At 40.5% G+C, this 17,751-nt stretch overlaps 1 long non-coding RNA gene across 1 annotated transcript; it reads left to right on the top strand.

The window, feature by feature from the left end:
- Positions 1 to 5,630: 5,630 nt before the first annotated feature.
- On the top strand, positions 5,631 to 7,353 carry LOC108954609. Its single transcript, XR_001980386.2, has 2 exons — positions 5,631 to 5,801; positions 7,147 to 7,353. It is a non-coding gene; the product is annotated as an uncharacterized LOC108954609 (long non-coding RNA).
- The last annotated feature ends 10,398 nt before the right edge of the window (positions 7,354 to 17,751 follow it).

The following is a 17,751-nucleotide window of genomic DNA, read 5'->3' as shown; positions in this document are numbered from 1 at the left end:
CCGACTTGTAGGTCGTAGGATAACCTCTTTTTAAGAGCCAGTCCTTTGTAGACTTTTGGCCGTAAACCCGTTTGTAATTCTATTGAATTATGTTTAAGTGTTATGTTGTGGTTTTGCTTCCCTTTTCTATCCCGTATTTTATTGTCGGGGATTTGTTTTGCTTCCGCATGCGTAAATAAATAAATGGGGTCGGCGACGTGTCCTGGGAAGTCGCATTTGAATCGACCAGAGTGGGATGTGCGCGCGCTCGGGGTTCGGGGCGTGACATCCCAGTTTAAGTGGTATCAGAGCATGGTCTGTGTATGGAGTGATAAGGTGCGATGAGTCTTGGGATAGTTAGTAGGAAAGGCTTTTAATATGTTGATGCATGTGGTTGATAGTTGTTTGGTAGCTTGTTTGTGGGGTCACTCAAATTCTAACCCGATGTTGGAATCGGAAAACGAGGTTTCTATAAAGAGCTTTGTAGGATGAGTGACCGAGTGGAGGACTCCTTGGAAGAGGTCGATAGGACTGTACCTCGGGGGGTAGGATGCGACAAGAGTTGGTACCCCGAGGTAAAGCGCGAGCTTAGACCGGCGTGTGTGTGAAAGTACCGCCATAGGTTGGTATTGAGTGTAGCGGCACTAAGTGATCCTAGGTTTAATGGGATCGTTAAGGCGCTAGTGTTCCTTGGAAGCTTGTTGGGTCGGTAAGTTCGGGGATCGAGCCGCCGCTATTGCCGTTGTTTCTACCATTGCCGGTGTTGTGACCGTTGTTATTGTCATGCCTATTGAGGCCTAACTGGAGTTGTGATCGAGGATCAAGCCTCCGTGAATCGAGTCAAAGTTCAGTTTAAGCGAAATGGAAATTGATTGGAGGAAATGCTGATGTCAAAAAGAAAGATGCCTGTTTCACCCAACCTGAAGAGTAGAGTTGGAAGGTCAGTGCTCAACTCGATCGATGCGTGTCGTGTCTGTAAGAAAAGACATGGATCTGTTCCGTGCTGTAAGAGAGAAAGGACTTGTTACAGCTGTCGCCAGTAAAGCCATTTGATCATAGGTGGCTCGTATAGATGGATGGAACCATAGTTGTTTTTGCACCGCCGTTGATGAGACAGAATAGAGGAAACATGCTTCGGGACATTTAATGGGGTACTTGGAACAGACCCCAGTGCAAAGAAGGGTGCATGATATTCCTTGATGGGAGGTAAATGACTCCCTGATTGTGTGCTGAGATTGTGGGAAGGAGGCTTGAGTCATCCAATGGTGTTAAAGTAAAAGGGAAACATGCTTGAGTGTGGCCAGCATATCATTGGGTTAGAATTGTCCGTGTAAGTTCAAGAGAGTGTAAGCACTGCTACTGCAGATAGAACGCCACTAGGATGGCGAAAAGAATAATAATGGATTGACTATGCATTAGTCAAAGGGAAAATGTTCTTGAGGGAATTTTATCATAGTAGTGCAGCAGAATTTTCGATGAAAGTTGTAGGATCTTTGTTGTGGTAATAAAGTGATAGAAAGATGGATCTGCTATAATTGTATCGATGGGTTTGCTTATGTATGACTTGGAAGTCATTTATAAAAAGGTTTGGCTCGAGGAGCTTTATGCTATTATGAATCGTGGCAATGACATAATTCAGCTTGTTCAGTTAGCGTGTGAAAGTTTTGAATCATTGAAAGTCGAAGAGGAACTTCGACCCTTGTTATTCGTCACTGAAGATGACCCGATCTGGTTGTTGGTTATCGAATCTACGCATGGTATTTGTAATAGACGCGTCGGTTGATGAGCCGAATATGGAGAACGTAATCGTGGTACGTGAGTTTTCTAAGGTAATCTCGGAGAATTGTCAAGTTTTTTGTCGAAAGAGAAATAAGGTTCGTGATTGAATTAGCACCCGGAACAGAGCCAGTTCCTAAGGCTCTTTACCGGATGGTGTTACCCGAGTTAAAAGGACTGAAGGTGCAGATGCAGGAAGTGTTGGATAGGGGATTCATACTTTCCAAAGTGCATAACCTTGGGGAGCACCGTTCTGTTCATGAAGGAGAAATGTGGTTCGTTGTGGTTGTGTATCGATATTCCTCAAGATCGACTTGAGGTTAGGGTATCATCAGTTGAGGATTAGGAAGAAAGACATATCGAAGTTAGCACCTCATGCTCGATACGGCAGTTATGAGTTCACTGTAATACCGTGTGGTTTGATGGACACCATAACTATTCGTTTGGGTCTAATGAGCAGAATGTTTAAGGGTACTTGAATCAGTTGTGATCGTGTTCATTGAAGTTATCCCAATGTGTTCAAAGAGTGCTGAGGAGCACGAGAGACATTTGAGGATGGTACTTCAGACCTGGATGACTCTTGAATCTTACGCTAAGTTTAGCAAGTGCGAGTTTTGGATGACTCGTATTGCCTTCCTAGGTCACGTGATTTCAGGCAAAGAAATCTCCGTAGACCTTGTTTAAGATTGAAACAGTGAACAGTTGGCCGAGATTGTCTACAAGTGATAGAGATCAAAGTTTCGAAAATTAGCAAAGGATCTTACGAAGTTTTATGGAAGGGTTTTCGGTGTCGGCGCCAGGTAATTCAACTACCGAGGAAGTAAGGAAAGTTTGTGTGGATAGATGAGTGCGGCGTAGTTTTCAAGAGCTTAGCGAAGAGGCGACTACCGCTTTGTGCTTGATCATTCCATCTGGTCTTGAAAGTTATGAGGTCTACGCAATGATGTGTCGTTTAAAGGATTTGGTTGCTTGTTGATGTAGCATGATAGAGTTATTGCATACGCGTTCGTCGGTTGAGATCTTGTGAGTTAAATCATTCGACGCACATCGTAGAACTTGCAGTGGTTATGTTCGTTTGTAATTTTTTAGGCACTATCGGTACAGAGGAATATTGCATATCGTCAATGACTATCAAAGTCTCAAGTATGTATTCTCAAAAAGGGAGTTGTATATGAGATAGCATCGCTGGATGGAACTCATTAAGGATTGCGATTATGGTATTTCGTATCACTCTGGAAATGTGAGCAAAGTTACAGACGTACTGAATCGAGAGTCCTTAGTTGCACAGTCGGTACTCAAGGATTTAGATATTATTTGAGAAAGTTCGAAATTCAATTTTCAAATCTAAGGTAGGCCACCTTTTGGAATCTTATGACCACCCTCAGAATTGAGCGGAGAGTATAGATCATAATCAAATCGCTTCAGTGGACAAATTCAGAAATTCAGAAGATTCTATAAGAGAATGCAATTGAGAGAGAGGTTGATTTTCAGATTTCGTGTGAACGCTAAGGTTCCGAGGACGATTGTATGTAATTGAGAATGCTGAGATTAAAGAATAAATCTTATGAGAAGCTCATCATAGCAACTTCAACGTTGTCCAAACAGTGCGAAGATGAGTCAGAATATATATCATCGGGATTGGTAGATCGGTATGACGATAGATATCGCCGAACAAGTTGTAAGTGTTGGATGCGCCAGTAAGTGAGAATTTGGTAATGTAAGCTAGGAAAGCTTTTTCAAATACTGGAGAGAGGTTTGTGTGGGAATGAAAGTATAACATGATGGAATGTTATGACAGGTTATTAAGGAGTCGGGAAGAGCATTGATTCCTTATGAGGTTGTAGTCGATAGGAGGATCGAGCCAACTCACCTTAATGCACGAAAAGATCTCGATTGGAATAGGTATACCGAAGTGTGTGTATATCATATAAATCACCGGCATTGAGTGCCAAGGATAAATTGTATTTCAAATCTAGATCAGATGTTCCAAGTTTGCAGAGCTTTCAGATGGTTCCTTCTTAAGCAGTGCATAGCAGAGAGTGCAGAATTTCGATTGCTGAGATGAAATCAGGGAAAGAAAGATCACAGGCCAAGGTCAGAACAGTAGTCAGTAATCGCAGTTACCGAAATCAGTGTCAGAGTTATATCAGATCTTGACCAGAGGTTTTCAGTTTCAGATCAACCGAGATAGTTTTTTGATCGGTGTAGAGCGAGTGTTCAGAACTTGATTATTGAGATGAGATCGAAATCAGAAAATTGCAGGTCCGAGTTGGTTCGGAAATCGGTGATTCGGTCGCAATTATCAAAGATAGTTTAGACACCGCTAGAATCGCCGTTTAGCTTCGTAGATCCGGGTGTTAAAGACCTTTGGAATTTTAAGTGGGCAAGTGTTTAGTATTTTGCATCCGAAGTGGTTTGGGCAAGATAGCAGTGATCTAACAGCATTGGTACGAAAAGAGCAACCTGAGAAAGAGAAGATTATATGAGACGATGGTACCTCCCCCTTTTTTGTCTAAGAATTGGTAAATGTTTAAATTTCGAGGACGAAATTTTTATAAGAGGGGAAGAGTTGTGACATCCCGAGATTTTTCCGATTCTATTTTCAATAAATTGAGACGGGCATTTCATTAGCACGCGTATAGTTCTTTTCCTTGAGTCGGCCACTCATGTGGAAACTAGTCTATCGGGTGAAGTCTGTTAAGAATTTCTAATGCATCGGACTCGAGAATTTGACCGGAAGCGATCTTTCGACCGAGTTAATCTGCAAGGGTCATTACGGCACAATTAAAATCGATTAGAGATCCGAGATAGGTCGACTCGACAAAGAGGCATGTGATCGGTGTGGGTGATTCCACCGGATCGCACAATTCTTGTCGATCGACTTTGGACCGACTTTTCTATCGATTGGGTACCCTGTGTTCGTATTTGAAACCTTGAGATTACCCCGACAACCGAAAGTCGCAAATGTTTCAAAGATGTACATTGTGGCTTGAGATGATCAACCACAGGTCAAATGCATGAAAATTTCTAAATGCTACCCGGTAGGTTGGGCCGCGCTAGTATCGTGCCAAAGTGAAATTAACCGTGGAATTGAGATCGAATTCAGAAATTGGAAGTCTGGGTGTGTCACAAATCGTTTTAGGATCATTAATTCATCTTCGGAAGATTTTTCATGTAAGCCGAGTTTTTCAGCAATTAAATCAGAAAATGGTTAATTCGACCCGAGAAATTAGTAGGCCCGCCTTTGGTATTGCTATTAAGACTTAAGTTGGTTCTATGGACAAGTGAAGATGTAAATTGAAGTGTGGTGACATTGGATTAATTTTATGAACTTCAATTGGGTTCAATTGGAAGAGAATTGATGAGAATTGAAGAAAGTGAATGTACAAGAATTGGACCGGCGGAAAATGGAATTGAACCCATTGGAATAAGGTTGTGGGAGTTTTGAGTGAGTGGAGTATGACATCATGGATGATGTCATGGTGGGCCATTTTGTGGGATTAAAGAAAAAGAAAAAGAAAAGGGAATGGTCCCATCTCTCTCTCTCTCCTCCTCTCTCTTCTTCCTCTCCCGTTGGCTTCTCCTCCATCTTCATTGTGCGAAGACCAGAAAATTTCAGAGAAGAAGGCTGCAGCCATGGTCGTCCACTCCCGCTCGCACGCCGCCGTCGCCACCGTCGCCGTGTGTCCGCCTCGCGCCGCCGTGCGCCGCTCGCCGGTCCGCTCGCGTCCGCGCTCCGCCCCGCTGGCCGGCACAGCTTTGGGAGCTCGTGCGAGAGCCAGCGGAGCTCTTCCCGCCGCCGTGAACCGCCGTTCGTCGCCGCCTTGCCCGCCGAGCTGCAGTCGCCGCTTCCTCCGCCGTTCCTCCGTCGAACCGGCCCGGATCCGCCTCTTCTCGGCCTCAACCGGAAGTTGCAGAAAATGGGTATGGCAGCCCTTCGTGGCCCGTTTTGGCCGCCTTCCCGAGCCCGGATGCTCGGCCCGCTTTGAGGAAAGTTGTTCTCCTCCGCGTCCTCGTCGTTTTGGTCCGCTCGGCTCGCTAATCCGGTGAGTTTAACTCACTAAACCTCGCTTAGAGGGTTAATGATGCTTTAGGTGTGTTTAGTTTATGTTAAGTGTTATTAGGTGGATAGTTTAATTTATTTAAGTATAGATTATATTAATGTGCTTGATTAACTTAAATTGTGTTTAATTTAAAGTTAAGTGGGGGTTTATATTAATATAAACATTGATGTGACATAAAGGAATTTACTTTTGATTTATTTAAATATCCCGAAATCATTAAATAATTTAATAATATATTATTATTCGAAATTATTAAAATATTATTATTTAATTATTTTCGGAATAAATTTAATTATTTATTAAATTCCGAAAATTTTGGTCGGGACCCTAAATTCTCAGAATTTCGTGCCGGTCGCTATGGTACATTCGGATTTTGAAATTGATGATTGGATATTATAAATTGAGTGTGGATTTCGAAAACTATGGATATTATTATTTAATTATTTTCGGAATAAATTTAATTATTTATTAAATTCCGAAAATTTTCATTGGGACCTTATTTGCTCATAATTTTGTGCCGATCGTTGCTGTGCATTTAGAATTTGAAATTTATGATTGGTTGTGATGAATTGAGTGTGATTGTGATTTATAGGGATTCTTTACGATATCCTAAGTGTAGAAATTGATGGGAGATTGGTCGTGATTAACCACCTATTAGAGGTCGTGCCTAGTGAGGCTGTGATTAACCACCGATTGGAGGTCGTGCCTAGTGAGGCCGTGATGAACCACCTATGAGAGGTCGTGCCTAATAGGGCCGCGATGAACCACCTAAGAGAGGTCGTGCCTAATGGGGCCGTGATTGACCACCTATTAGAGGTCGTGCCTAGTGAGGCCGTGATGGACCACCTATGAGAGGTCGTGCCTAGTGAGGCCGTGATGGACCACCTATGAGAGGTCGTGTGAGGTAGGGATGGACCACCTATGAGAGGTCGTGCCCAGTGAGGCCGTGATGGACCACCTAATTAAAGGTCGTGCCGAGTGGGGCCGTGATTGCCACTGGTTATTAAGCCTTCCTATAGGGTCGAGATTGGAAGTAGTGATTGATTCACTAGAATTGACATGTAATCGGCCAAGTCGATTGATCGCTGAGACGATCCAAGTGGTTGAATTGTTTGATAATGTGGTTGTGCCATGGTTGTTTGGTTATCATAATTGCACGTGGTTGGTTTATATAAATTGTGCTAACACGCGAGATAAAGGCTGAGGCGAGGTAAGTCTTCTGTGTGATGTGGCTAGGCCACCCGGGGCGTATTTTCTTTCTAATAGGGGTTTAGGGGGTTGAACTTGCTGAGACGTTGTCTCAGTGGTTATTGAATAACCATTTCAGGTCCCTGGTGGACGGAGCGGCCGGATAGCTTTGGTTGGCCTTGAGGAGTTGGAGATGTGAAGTCATAAAGATTGGAGATCGTGTACGACTTGTAGGTCGTAGGATAACCTCTTTTTAAGAGCCAGTCCTTTGTAGACTGTTGGCCGTAAACCCCTGTTTGTAATTCTATTGAATTATGTTTAAGTGTTATGTTGTGGTTTTGCTTCCTGCTTTTCTATCCCGTATTTTATTGTCAGGGGATTTGTTTTGCTTCCGCATGCGTAAATAAATGAATGGGGTCGGCGACGTGTCCTGGGAAGTCGCATTTGAATCGACCAGAGTGGGATGTGCGCGCGCTCGGGGTTCGGGGCGTGACACATTCTCTAATTCCAAATGACACATTATATCGTAAAAAATGATAATATTCTCATTGTACGTCATGTTGATTTTTATATGCTCCAAACTGTTGAGAAGAATCATTATATTAGCATGAACTTGCTGTTAATTAGTAAGGAGTGTAACCTATCCACTTCAACTCACATATCATGTTTAACATTTCTTGAAGATGCTGCATCATCACTAGATTTGAGTGCTTTCGATATGTGTCAAATTTGATGATGAGTCTCCTTAACTTTATGGCAGATGTATTCCTAATTTTATCTTTCAAGGCAGTTCATATTACTTGAGCTTTATCAGAACCTTCAAATTCTTATATGATATCAACCTACATACAACTCAATAACGTGATGCAAGTAATGCTATTTTTCTTTTTCTAAGCTTTATAAATTTTTTGATATCTTCTGTGTTGAACTGAGGTTCCATGCTCGAGTTTATCCGTGGTGTGGTTGAGGGTTTCCAAAACCTCCTACCCATTAAAGATGTATTGAACCTTTTAATGCAAAATATCATAATTATAACCATTCATCTTTTCACCCTTATTGAAGTCCTCCACAATGGTCTTTGATGTCGAAAACATAATCAATTGCTACAGCCACATTGACATAATAAACGCAAAATCAATAGTAGCACATTTTCTACATTAATACACATTTAATTTGCAGAAAAGACAAACTAAATTAATGATAATTCAATAAAATGTACGGAAATGAAAATTCACTATGTTCTCAATCAGCTTTTGTGTACAATTATTTTACTAAAATTAATTAGTTTAATATGTGCAAATGTCAAGCTCTATGTAAGGACTCATTTGAATTCTACCAACCTACAACTTTTACTAAAAAAAATAATTATATGACTTCATGTAATTTCTACATTTTCAATTAATATCAAAAAACATAGCACGATGTGAATAAACATACAGACATTCATACAACAACTATAATCGAAAGAGAAATTCATGATGTAGTGAAAAGGTCAAGGATCTACCGCCATTGTTCGAGTTTATTCGAAACTAGGAAATTGCAAGCATATCAATGCATATAAATGCTATCATCAAGCCAGCTCTACACGACATATATGTGGTCATTTACATGTAGACTAACTTATATATTTCCAAAACCATAGAGAAATACAAGCTTGAAGGAATAAACAATTCGCGTATACCCTAAAAATTATGTGTATTTAGGGTTTTGTACGCATTTTTACACCTTTAAAAGATTCAAACATGTAAAATAAATACATCATAATGTAGAGCATATTCATATGAACCAAACACCACCAACCACGCACTGAGTAGACTCCCACACGCTTACACATGCTGTTTGAGTGCTTGGCGCATGTGGCGCATGCAACGGCAAGCCAATATGGCTTCTGGCCTGTCCAATCGATCTAACTACCTGACCAATCAACCTAGTCGGGTCTTCGAGTTAGGTCTTCATCCAGGTCAAATTGGATCTCTAATCGGTTGGGTCACCGGTCGGTAGGTCAATTACCAACCATTGGTAATGTCATCGTGGACGTAGACATCCCTGCGAAGTAATTTGCGATTTTGTGTAAATCTGAGAATATGATGTGATTTAATAATCTCATTATCGCGTAGACTCTATTTCGCTTACGTTTCATTTTTGTTAAGATCGAAAATCTGAGCATATATATATTTGTCATTCTTTGTTTCTCTGTATCATGGAGTAATCCCATGTCTGTCCATGGTGATCGTCGGAGAGGGATGTCTGAGTGGGTGTGGATGCGCATACAGAGGAATCAATGGCCGGAAAATGAGAGAAATTGATCGGCGACGCTGCCAAGAACCTGGTCACCATGAATCCCACCAACACCGTCTTCGATGCGAATCGGTTGCTCGGGAGGAGATTCAGCGATCGTTCGGTCTAGAGTAATATGAGGCATTTGCCGTCCAAGGTCATTGCTGTCCCGGACTCAAGCCCATGATTGTCATCATTTACAAGGGCTGTCAATCACAAGGGTGAAGGGAAGCAATTTTGCTGCAGAGGAAATCTTATTCATGGTCCTCACGAACATCCATGAGATCACTGAGGCTCATCTCGAATTTGTCCACGAGCATTGCAAATATGATCCTTGTCAAGCGAATGAGAGAGACGCTCTGTACCAGTCTCTCCTTTTACAGGATATATCATCCTTTGATGGGCAAACACTGATTCATCAAGGAATGGGTCATTTACAACGCCCGAATTGGAAGAAATTGTCAAGTGAAGAAGCGTATGGTTGTTCTTGATGGTTTTGGGGGCAATGCTTCGAAAGGACTTCTCGCCCAGGGGACTAATCAAGGAATAAGATATGGCATGTGGGCAACTGAAATGTGCTAAATTGCTTATCGGCTCATACACTAAGGTATACGATGTTTTCATCTCCATGTTTAGCACGTAAACTATTACACTATTTGTCATTGATGGTTTCATACTTGCTTTTAGTCTTTATTCATCTTTTGGCATGGGTGTTCAATTTCATATGTGGGATAATGATAGAATTGAAGAGATGCGATACATGCCCCATTTAAGACTTCCATAACAAAGAAAATGATACGCATGCCACATGTCTATGCTTGGGCTGTTGATCATTGTAGGCGGCAAACCAAGGAAGGTGAGTTCAATCTCAATGAACTACAAGAAGCTATGTGTATATGTGATGTGACCTGAAATATGTTCTTAATGGGTCTCTTTCAAAGTGATTGTCGATTGATTATGATCGGATGTTGTCTGCTTGTGCAATGGAGACAATGTTACTCCTTTTGATATGCTGCATAACTTTGGGTCACCTATGGTTTAGTACAAAGTTACCTTCCTAGAGGTGCATATAAGCAGGGTGCATTTTATTGATATGAAGCAAATTATCTGTTGCAATTTATTTAGGCATTTTTCAATTTGAGTTCATTACAGCCGAAACCATTTCATAGTCTTAAAAGGAATACGGATTTATGGATTTGGTGCTTAGTGACTTATGTGAACTAAATGCCTTGATAGTTATGTCATGGGTGGGTTACTCAATGCTTGCGCACAATTGGGAGCACTGGAGTTAGGCTGTTGGGCCAATAACTTAATAAATAGAGACAAGTTTTTGAATAATCCCATCTTTGGCCCAGAATTGATCTACATGAATGCAAAATGTGGATGCGTGGCTTGAGACTGAGGAGTTTTCATAGAAATGAGATAAAGTGGTGTGGACTTACAATGAATGGGCATGTCAATCCTACATTTGGGTTGTTTGGCCAAGTAGAGAAGCTTGGGTATTTAAAAGTTAAAAACGTAATGAGGGTTATTCTTTGAGATAAAGTGATGACATGTAAAAAGACGTTGAATATATTTAAACATCTTGGCTTCAAAGAAATAAGTAACCCATTTGATTATAGTATTAAATTAAATTATAAAACCAGTGGAGCAATAGCACTATTTGAATATGCCAGTGCTATAGGGTCTTTAATGTATGCGATGCATTATATTAGACCCGATATTACTTATTCCATATAAGTTGAGTACATATGTTTGTGATCCAAGTATAAAACATCGGAAAGTTATTACCCGAAATTTTGATTATTATTGAGAACTAAAATTTGGGATTGTTCTATAATAATTATTCGGGTATATAAGAAGGATGTGCCAATGTTATTTAGGTTACAAGTGTGAGAAATAAACGATCCATTACTAGATGGATTTTCACATTACGTGAATGAGTTGTTTCTTAGATGAGCAAGAAACAAATGTACATAACTCACCAAACTATGGAATCTAAAGTCATTGCTTTAGCGGCAACTGGGAAAGAGGCTCAATGGATTAAGAATTTGTTGTTAGATATCAAATTATGGGCTAATCCTATGCCTTCTATTTCTATCCACTATGATAGTTAGGCTACTTTGGCAAGAGCCTATAATAGCACCTATAATGGTAAGTCTAGACATATTAGTTTAAGACATGAATATGTGAGACAATTGATTAAATATGGTATCATAACAATTGTCTACGTGAAGTCAAGTAATAATCTTGCCAATCATTTGATGAAGGCTTTACCAAGACACATGGTAATAATGATCTCACAAGAAATGGGGTTGAAACCCTTTAATTGAAATCACCAATAATGGTAACCCGACATTTTTCTAGAATATCACTAGTTATAAGGTTTAATGGGTAAGAACAAATTATTGAATGTAATTGTTTGATACTGATGTAGCCTTGATATGAGAAGTCAATATCGTCTGTCACGTTTTGTAGGTTGAATTGAATTCTTAATAAAGTATAATTCAAACTTGTAATGTGTTGATAGTAATAGAAACGCATGGTAGATACTTCACCTATATGAGCTTAAAAGTGGTGCCGCTTCTTACGAAAGTTAGGGTTGCTTTCTAGATAACTCATGAAACAGGATCAACCGCAATGCCATAATAGTGCAGAGTAATATAGAACTTCTCGCTAAAATAAGAGGTTAATGTATGTGCAGTATGTCCGGTTCTATTATATAAAAGTATAAGTTTAAAGCCAAGGTACTTGTCACTTTGATAGAGCTTTGAGATACTTGCACTAAGTAAAGGTTTAACTCAAAAGAGACCTTTATGAATGTATATTAATCTCACGGAAATTTTGGCTGTATATTTCTAATGTTTTATTTCTTGTTTTTGTTTTACAAACAAAAGTGGGGGATTGTTGGTAATTTGTTTATAAAACAAATGAAGAGGTGTGTTGTCCCACATCAAAAAGATGTGAGTGTGCACGTGGACGAGATTTAGCACTAACAGATGATCATTATTTATTGAAAATTTGGATTTATTTCTATAAAAATTAATTATAAAATCTTATTGAAACAGTGCGACTGTTTACGAAAAGTTACAATTATTTTTTATTTTTTATTTATTTAATTTCGAATTTTTATGTCTTTTCAATGTAAAACACGTACTTGTTCACGAAAAGTTGCATTTGTTCTTTTGCAACCTTTTGAAGGATTGTCTCTATTTGAAAAACAAAGATAAGTACGTTTTTTTTTAGATCAAAAACAATTATCTTCTTCCTTTTTCGTCTTCTTTCGAAAGAATATATAGCCATTGTTTTTCAATTGTTTTCCATGAAAGACCCTGGAGAAATACTAGAATTGATATCTAGTATTCTCATTTTGAGACTTTATTGTATCCTAGAGGATTTTTTCCGATGACCATTAGCAATATTGTGGGACAAATAAATCTTTAAATAAAGTGACATCATGCCTCAAAGTCCGACTTAAGTACTCTAAATATCTGTCTTCATTGTTCTACCCAATTCGAAACCATATTTTACTAACACTTATAACTGACCTACTACGTGTTTGCTCCACTGAACATCTTGACAAACGGTATGAGAACCGTACGCCTTCTCAACATAGTCATCTTTGTTGCTAGGAAAAGGGGAATATACCTACAGAATTCAAGAATACATCCGTTTGAACTCCTTTTGCGCTATATACGACTTGCATATAAACTTAATTCAACATAGATAGTGAATCTTTTGACACGTGGTTAAGAATTAATGATTCATACAAGACTTTATGCACGTATAATCTAACGAGTAGCATTAATGTAACTTGCAAGCACAGTTGTTATACATAACTATGTAGGGTAGCCTGCCCTTAACGAGAGAAGCACATAAGATGAATACGTAAAAAAAAATCTTAAATTATATTCATTGTGACATAAGTACTTCGATTTTTTTTTGTATCATCAAAAACTTTATACTTGTCCATACAAATACCCCTACTTTTTTAAAAGACTCAAGCTTAAGTATATGTAACATATGTACTTTCTATTTTAGTTCCATTCATACTAAATTTAGATTTTTATGACAAAGAAAAAGTTGAGGGTATATGTGTCTCGATGTGTAAGTTTATGATCTTTTGTGATATAAAAAAAAGTTCAGAATGTATGTGTCATAGTGGATGAAGTTTGGAATTTTCTCTGGTATTAATTCTAATGTAAATTTCCACGGAGTTTCATCCTTTCCAATCTAGGATAACATGCAGAAACCATAGCTAGGTTGGTCATTTTAATTACATTCATGTACTGGAAGGTTCAATAGAATCTATCTATATTATATATAGTGACATATAACATTCAGTTACCCGATATTGAATATCGACCCCACGTTCCTTGCACTCAAGACCGATGCTCCTCGAGAACATTGCCATAAAACTGCAATTAACAAACAGAATACAATTCTCAATTAGCATATGTAGAGTCCACGATGATACGGTCTGGTCTCCTCCATTGACGGAGGAGGCGAGGTGACGCCGGCTATTTCACAGAGAGGGCGAGGCGGCTTGGAAGTGGTGGAAAGTGACTATGGACGAGGAAACATCGAGGCTGCATCTTTCTATTGGTTGGGACGGTGACCGGCAGTCGCGACTGTGGCGGTGGCAGGGTGACCAAGTAGAGAGGATGAGCTGAAGCGGTCGTCCCGGTTGAAGACTAGCATTCTCAGTTGCATAACTGTTAAGAAGTGATCCATTTACTAGAGAAATCTAGGATAATTATACAAAAAATATCTGGTCATCAGGCGGTAATTGAAGTGCGTGGAGTTGTCCCGACCTTTTTGTAGAAAAATCTTAGACAAATGTAAAAGAGTGAATGGGTTAAAAAGAAGACACGTAGCCTGTGTCTTTACCTCATGTAAATCTCCATATAAATAGGCTTGATGGGCGTTGTAGAATATATATATCGTGGAATGCACACTACAATCCAATGAACTTCCCCTTCCTTTCTTGTGCTTCTAATCATCTCATGGCTAGTATTGTCCCGCGTACATAAACTCTTGGTTCATGCTTAAAAATTTTCGGCCACCGATGAAATGTCACACTTCCTCTAACTTGGAACGTCATACTCCAACTAACATGCTTCACCTTGCCACGACCACCCTTTCTCTTTCTCTCAGTGGAACGTCACACTCCATCTAAATGGAAGCTGTAATTGGACAGTATCTGTGGAACCCGCACCATTCAAAGAGGAATTATCAATCTATCCTGCTCATTCTAAATTCCATCTTTCAAATCTCGTATGACTTTCAAGTAATCAAATTATTTCTCTTGATTCGGAATCAGATAGGTCATCCACGATTCAAGGACGACCATTAAAAATTAATGTGCCAAATATATATTAGATGCAACTAAAATAGATGGTATATATGTCATATCCATATAAGTTGGGGGTATTTGTGTATAATAGGTATAGTTTAGGATCTTTTCATCACATCTGCCTCATTACTCATGACCTCAAAAACAATGCTTATACTAACTTTTAGATACATATTTATTTATTTATTTATTTATTTATTTATTTTTGGAATCTGATTTATTTATAAGTGAAGTAAAGATAGGAGAGGACAACGATTTTAAGCGGGCCCATTGGTGGAAACCTTATTAGGCACACAACCAAGAGCTTTTATAGCATAACATGACAATTCCGAAAGAGCCACGACAGGGTTTCTAAGACCATGCACCCTAGACACCCAACGTCAAAGGCGGTGCCGTCCGAGAATTATTGTGGCGCATGGCCATGGATGGCCATCGTGCTCCAACCCCTCCTTTTCTCATCCATTTTACGTAGCGTTGACCATACCAAATGATGAATGCCTCTGTGGCACGCACCACGAACCCTTGCACCGCATGTAACCAGTAAGGGTTGCGCTGACGCTCGTACCCGATCCACCGCAAACTTGCTCCGCCAAACATCTCGAGAGACGGCAAGAGCATTGAGCACCTCCTCGACATGGTCATCTTTGTAGCTATGAAAAGGGGGACCTATATCAGGAGAATTCGAGAATACGTCAATTTCCACTTTTTTGGACCGTATATGGCTGGTATTAGGGTACGGTTTTGGGGGTCAGCAGTAAGTGAGTGAGGCATGCAGGGTTAATAAATTTACCGACCCATTTCACTTATTACAAAAGTATACAATCAGTATTGCACGCTTCTTTCCACAATTTTTTTTTTTTTTTTTTTTTTTGTAGTTTTGTAGTATAATATCACTCCATGAGAATTGTCTAAAAAGTCCTAAACCTATTATATGGTGAGCAATTTAGTTTTAAATCTTTTAAATGTATCAATTTAATTATAAACCCTTTGACGATTTACTTAGTCCTAAAATTTTTAATTGTGCTAATTAATTATAAACATTTTGAAGATTTATCAATTCATCCTAAACTTATTATTTGGATATTCGACTGAAAGGGCCACATTGCCAAATCATCAAAATGTTTAGGACTAATTGGATGAATGTTTATGACTAAATTGATACAATTAAAAAGTACTGAACTAGCCTTCATATAATACTTTCTAGACAATATAGCATCTTTCAAGAACACCTACCTTTTAGGAGAACTCACAAGTGAAAGAGTAAATAAGTGATTGCATAGTCTAGCTAGAATGAAACATGACAAGATTTTCCCATGGACCACGAAATAGGCTGGATTATACGACCCCAACATGCGTTATGGAATTGTCACTAATCGCCAAGTACCTGGGCTTCTAATCATCTGTTGACACCTCAATTTTAATTAGGTTAATTTTATTAAGTTTTTATTTTATTTTGTCATTTCGGATAAATAAGATAATTAATAAACAAATAAAAAGCAAAAACAAAAAAAAAGCAAAGCAAAAGCCCAGCCCATCTTTTTTTTTTCTCCTTTTCTTCTCCCTCCGCGTGGCCCCTACGGTCCATTTTCCTTCACCCTCGGCCCGGCCCCTTTCTCTCTTCTTCTTCCTCCTTCCCTTTCCTTCGCCGCTGCAACTCACGCGTGCGAGGGAGGCCGACGCGCGAAGGATGGCCTATGGCCGAGGAGTGTAGGGCGTCAGTGGAGGGGATAAGATCGCAGTGCCATTAATGTTGAGCGAGCATTCGCTGAAAGCTCGATGGGACACCGGTTCAGCCGAGTGGAACCGGTGGGCAAGCCGGAGGCCGGCGACCGAGCCCTTCCGTCGACTGGATTTCCTTCGCCTATAAATAGGTGGCCGCAAGCATCGTCGGAGGGTGTGGCAAGCTTGGAGATCCTTCACTGAGAGACATCGGGAAAGATCGAAGGGCGAGCGCAGGAGAGAGCTCGAGTCGCGAGCTCAGCCCACCCTCCACCGAGAGACTTCGGGGAAGGCAGGCAGCAAGCGACTTCGAGAAGGTCAGATCCGGCCGGTGGAGGCTCGGATTTGGCCTGAGTGAGAGAAGATCGAGGCCGAGGAAGGTCCGGCCGAGATCTGCGCCTCAGATCTGGTTCTTTTTTGCTGCTGTTGTTGCCGCTGGATGCCGTGTCGTAGCCGTTCGCCTTGACCAAGTCCCAACGCCGTTGCTTCGAAGTCTTGTTGTCGTGCCCCACCTGCGAAGCCGTTGCCGCGATCGATCCGCCGACGCCGCGCCAGATCGGGAAGCTGAGTTGCCCTGTCACCGCTGTCGATCACGTTATCGCCGTCGCATTCCCCCTCTCGGACCATGTCGCCACCAACCACACTAACGCAACCGCGTTGTTGCTTGTCCTCACCGTCCCCGTAGGCGGTTTGTCACCGTCGCCACCGCTGTCGCCGCCGTAATGCCTCGGTTTCCTCCCTCGGCGTCGCGAATTTGCAAACCCTAGGGTTTGCGATTTTCCGGGTCGTCGAATCGGAGCCGAGTCGACGAGTCGGGTAGGGTTTCGCGAGGCCAAGTGAGGTTGGAAGCCGGGTCGTGGAGTCGGAGCCGGGTTGGCGAGTCGGGTAGGGTTTCCGCGATTTTTGGGCGGCGGAAATCCGGTTCGGCGAAGTGGGTAGGGTTTCACCGAACCAGTCGACGGGTCGGCCCGGTTCTTTTCGAAACGGGCTCTTAGGCCACGACGCCGTTTCAAATAAATAAATAAAAAAAAAGGAGAAAATCTGAGTCGGGCCCGCAACGCGTTTGGGTCGCCGACCCGGGTCGGACCCAACCCGCGGATCCGACCCGGTCGGCTTTTTTATTATTTTATGTAATATTTTAATAAAAAAGGAAAAATAAAAAATAATTTATTTTAAAAAAATTAAAAAATTTTAATTTCCAAAAAACCAAAAATGTTTTAAAATGTTAAAAAACGTTTTATTTTCCAAAAAAATATATCAAAAATATCCAAAAATATTTTATTTTCCAAAAATACTAAAAATATCCCAAAAAATTCCTTTTGTGTCCAAAAAATTAGAAATAGACTCAAAAAATGTTTTTCCTCCCAAAAATGCATGGAAAATCCCTCGAAC

This window comes from Eucalyptus grandis, chromosome 8 (genome assembly GCF_016545825.1).
Source record: "Eucalyptus grandis isolate ANBG69807.140 chromosome 8, ASM1654582v1, whole genome shotgun sequence".
Taxonomy (NCBI): domain Eukaryota; kingdom Viridiplantae; phylum Streptophyta; class Magnoliopsida; order Myrtales; family Myrtaceae; genus Eucalyptus; species Eucalyptus grandis.
The sequence above is the reverse complement of the archived record's forward strand: the minus strand, read 5'-3'. Positions and strand labels throughout refer to the sequence as shown.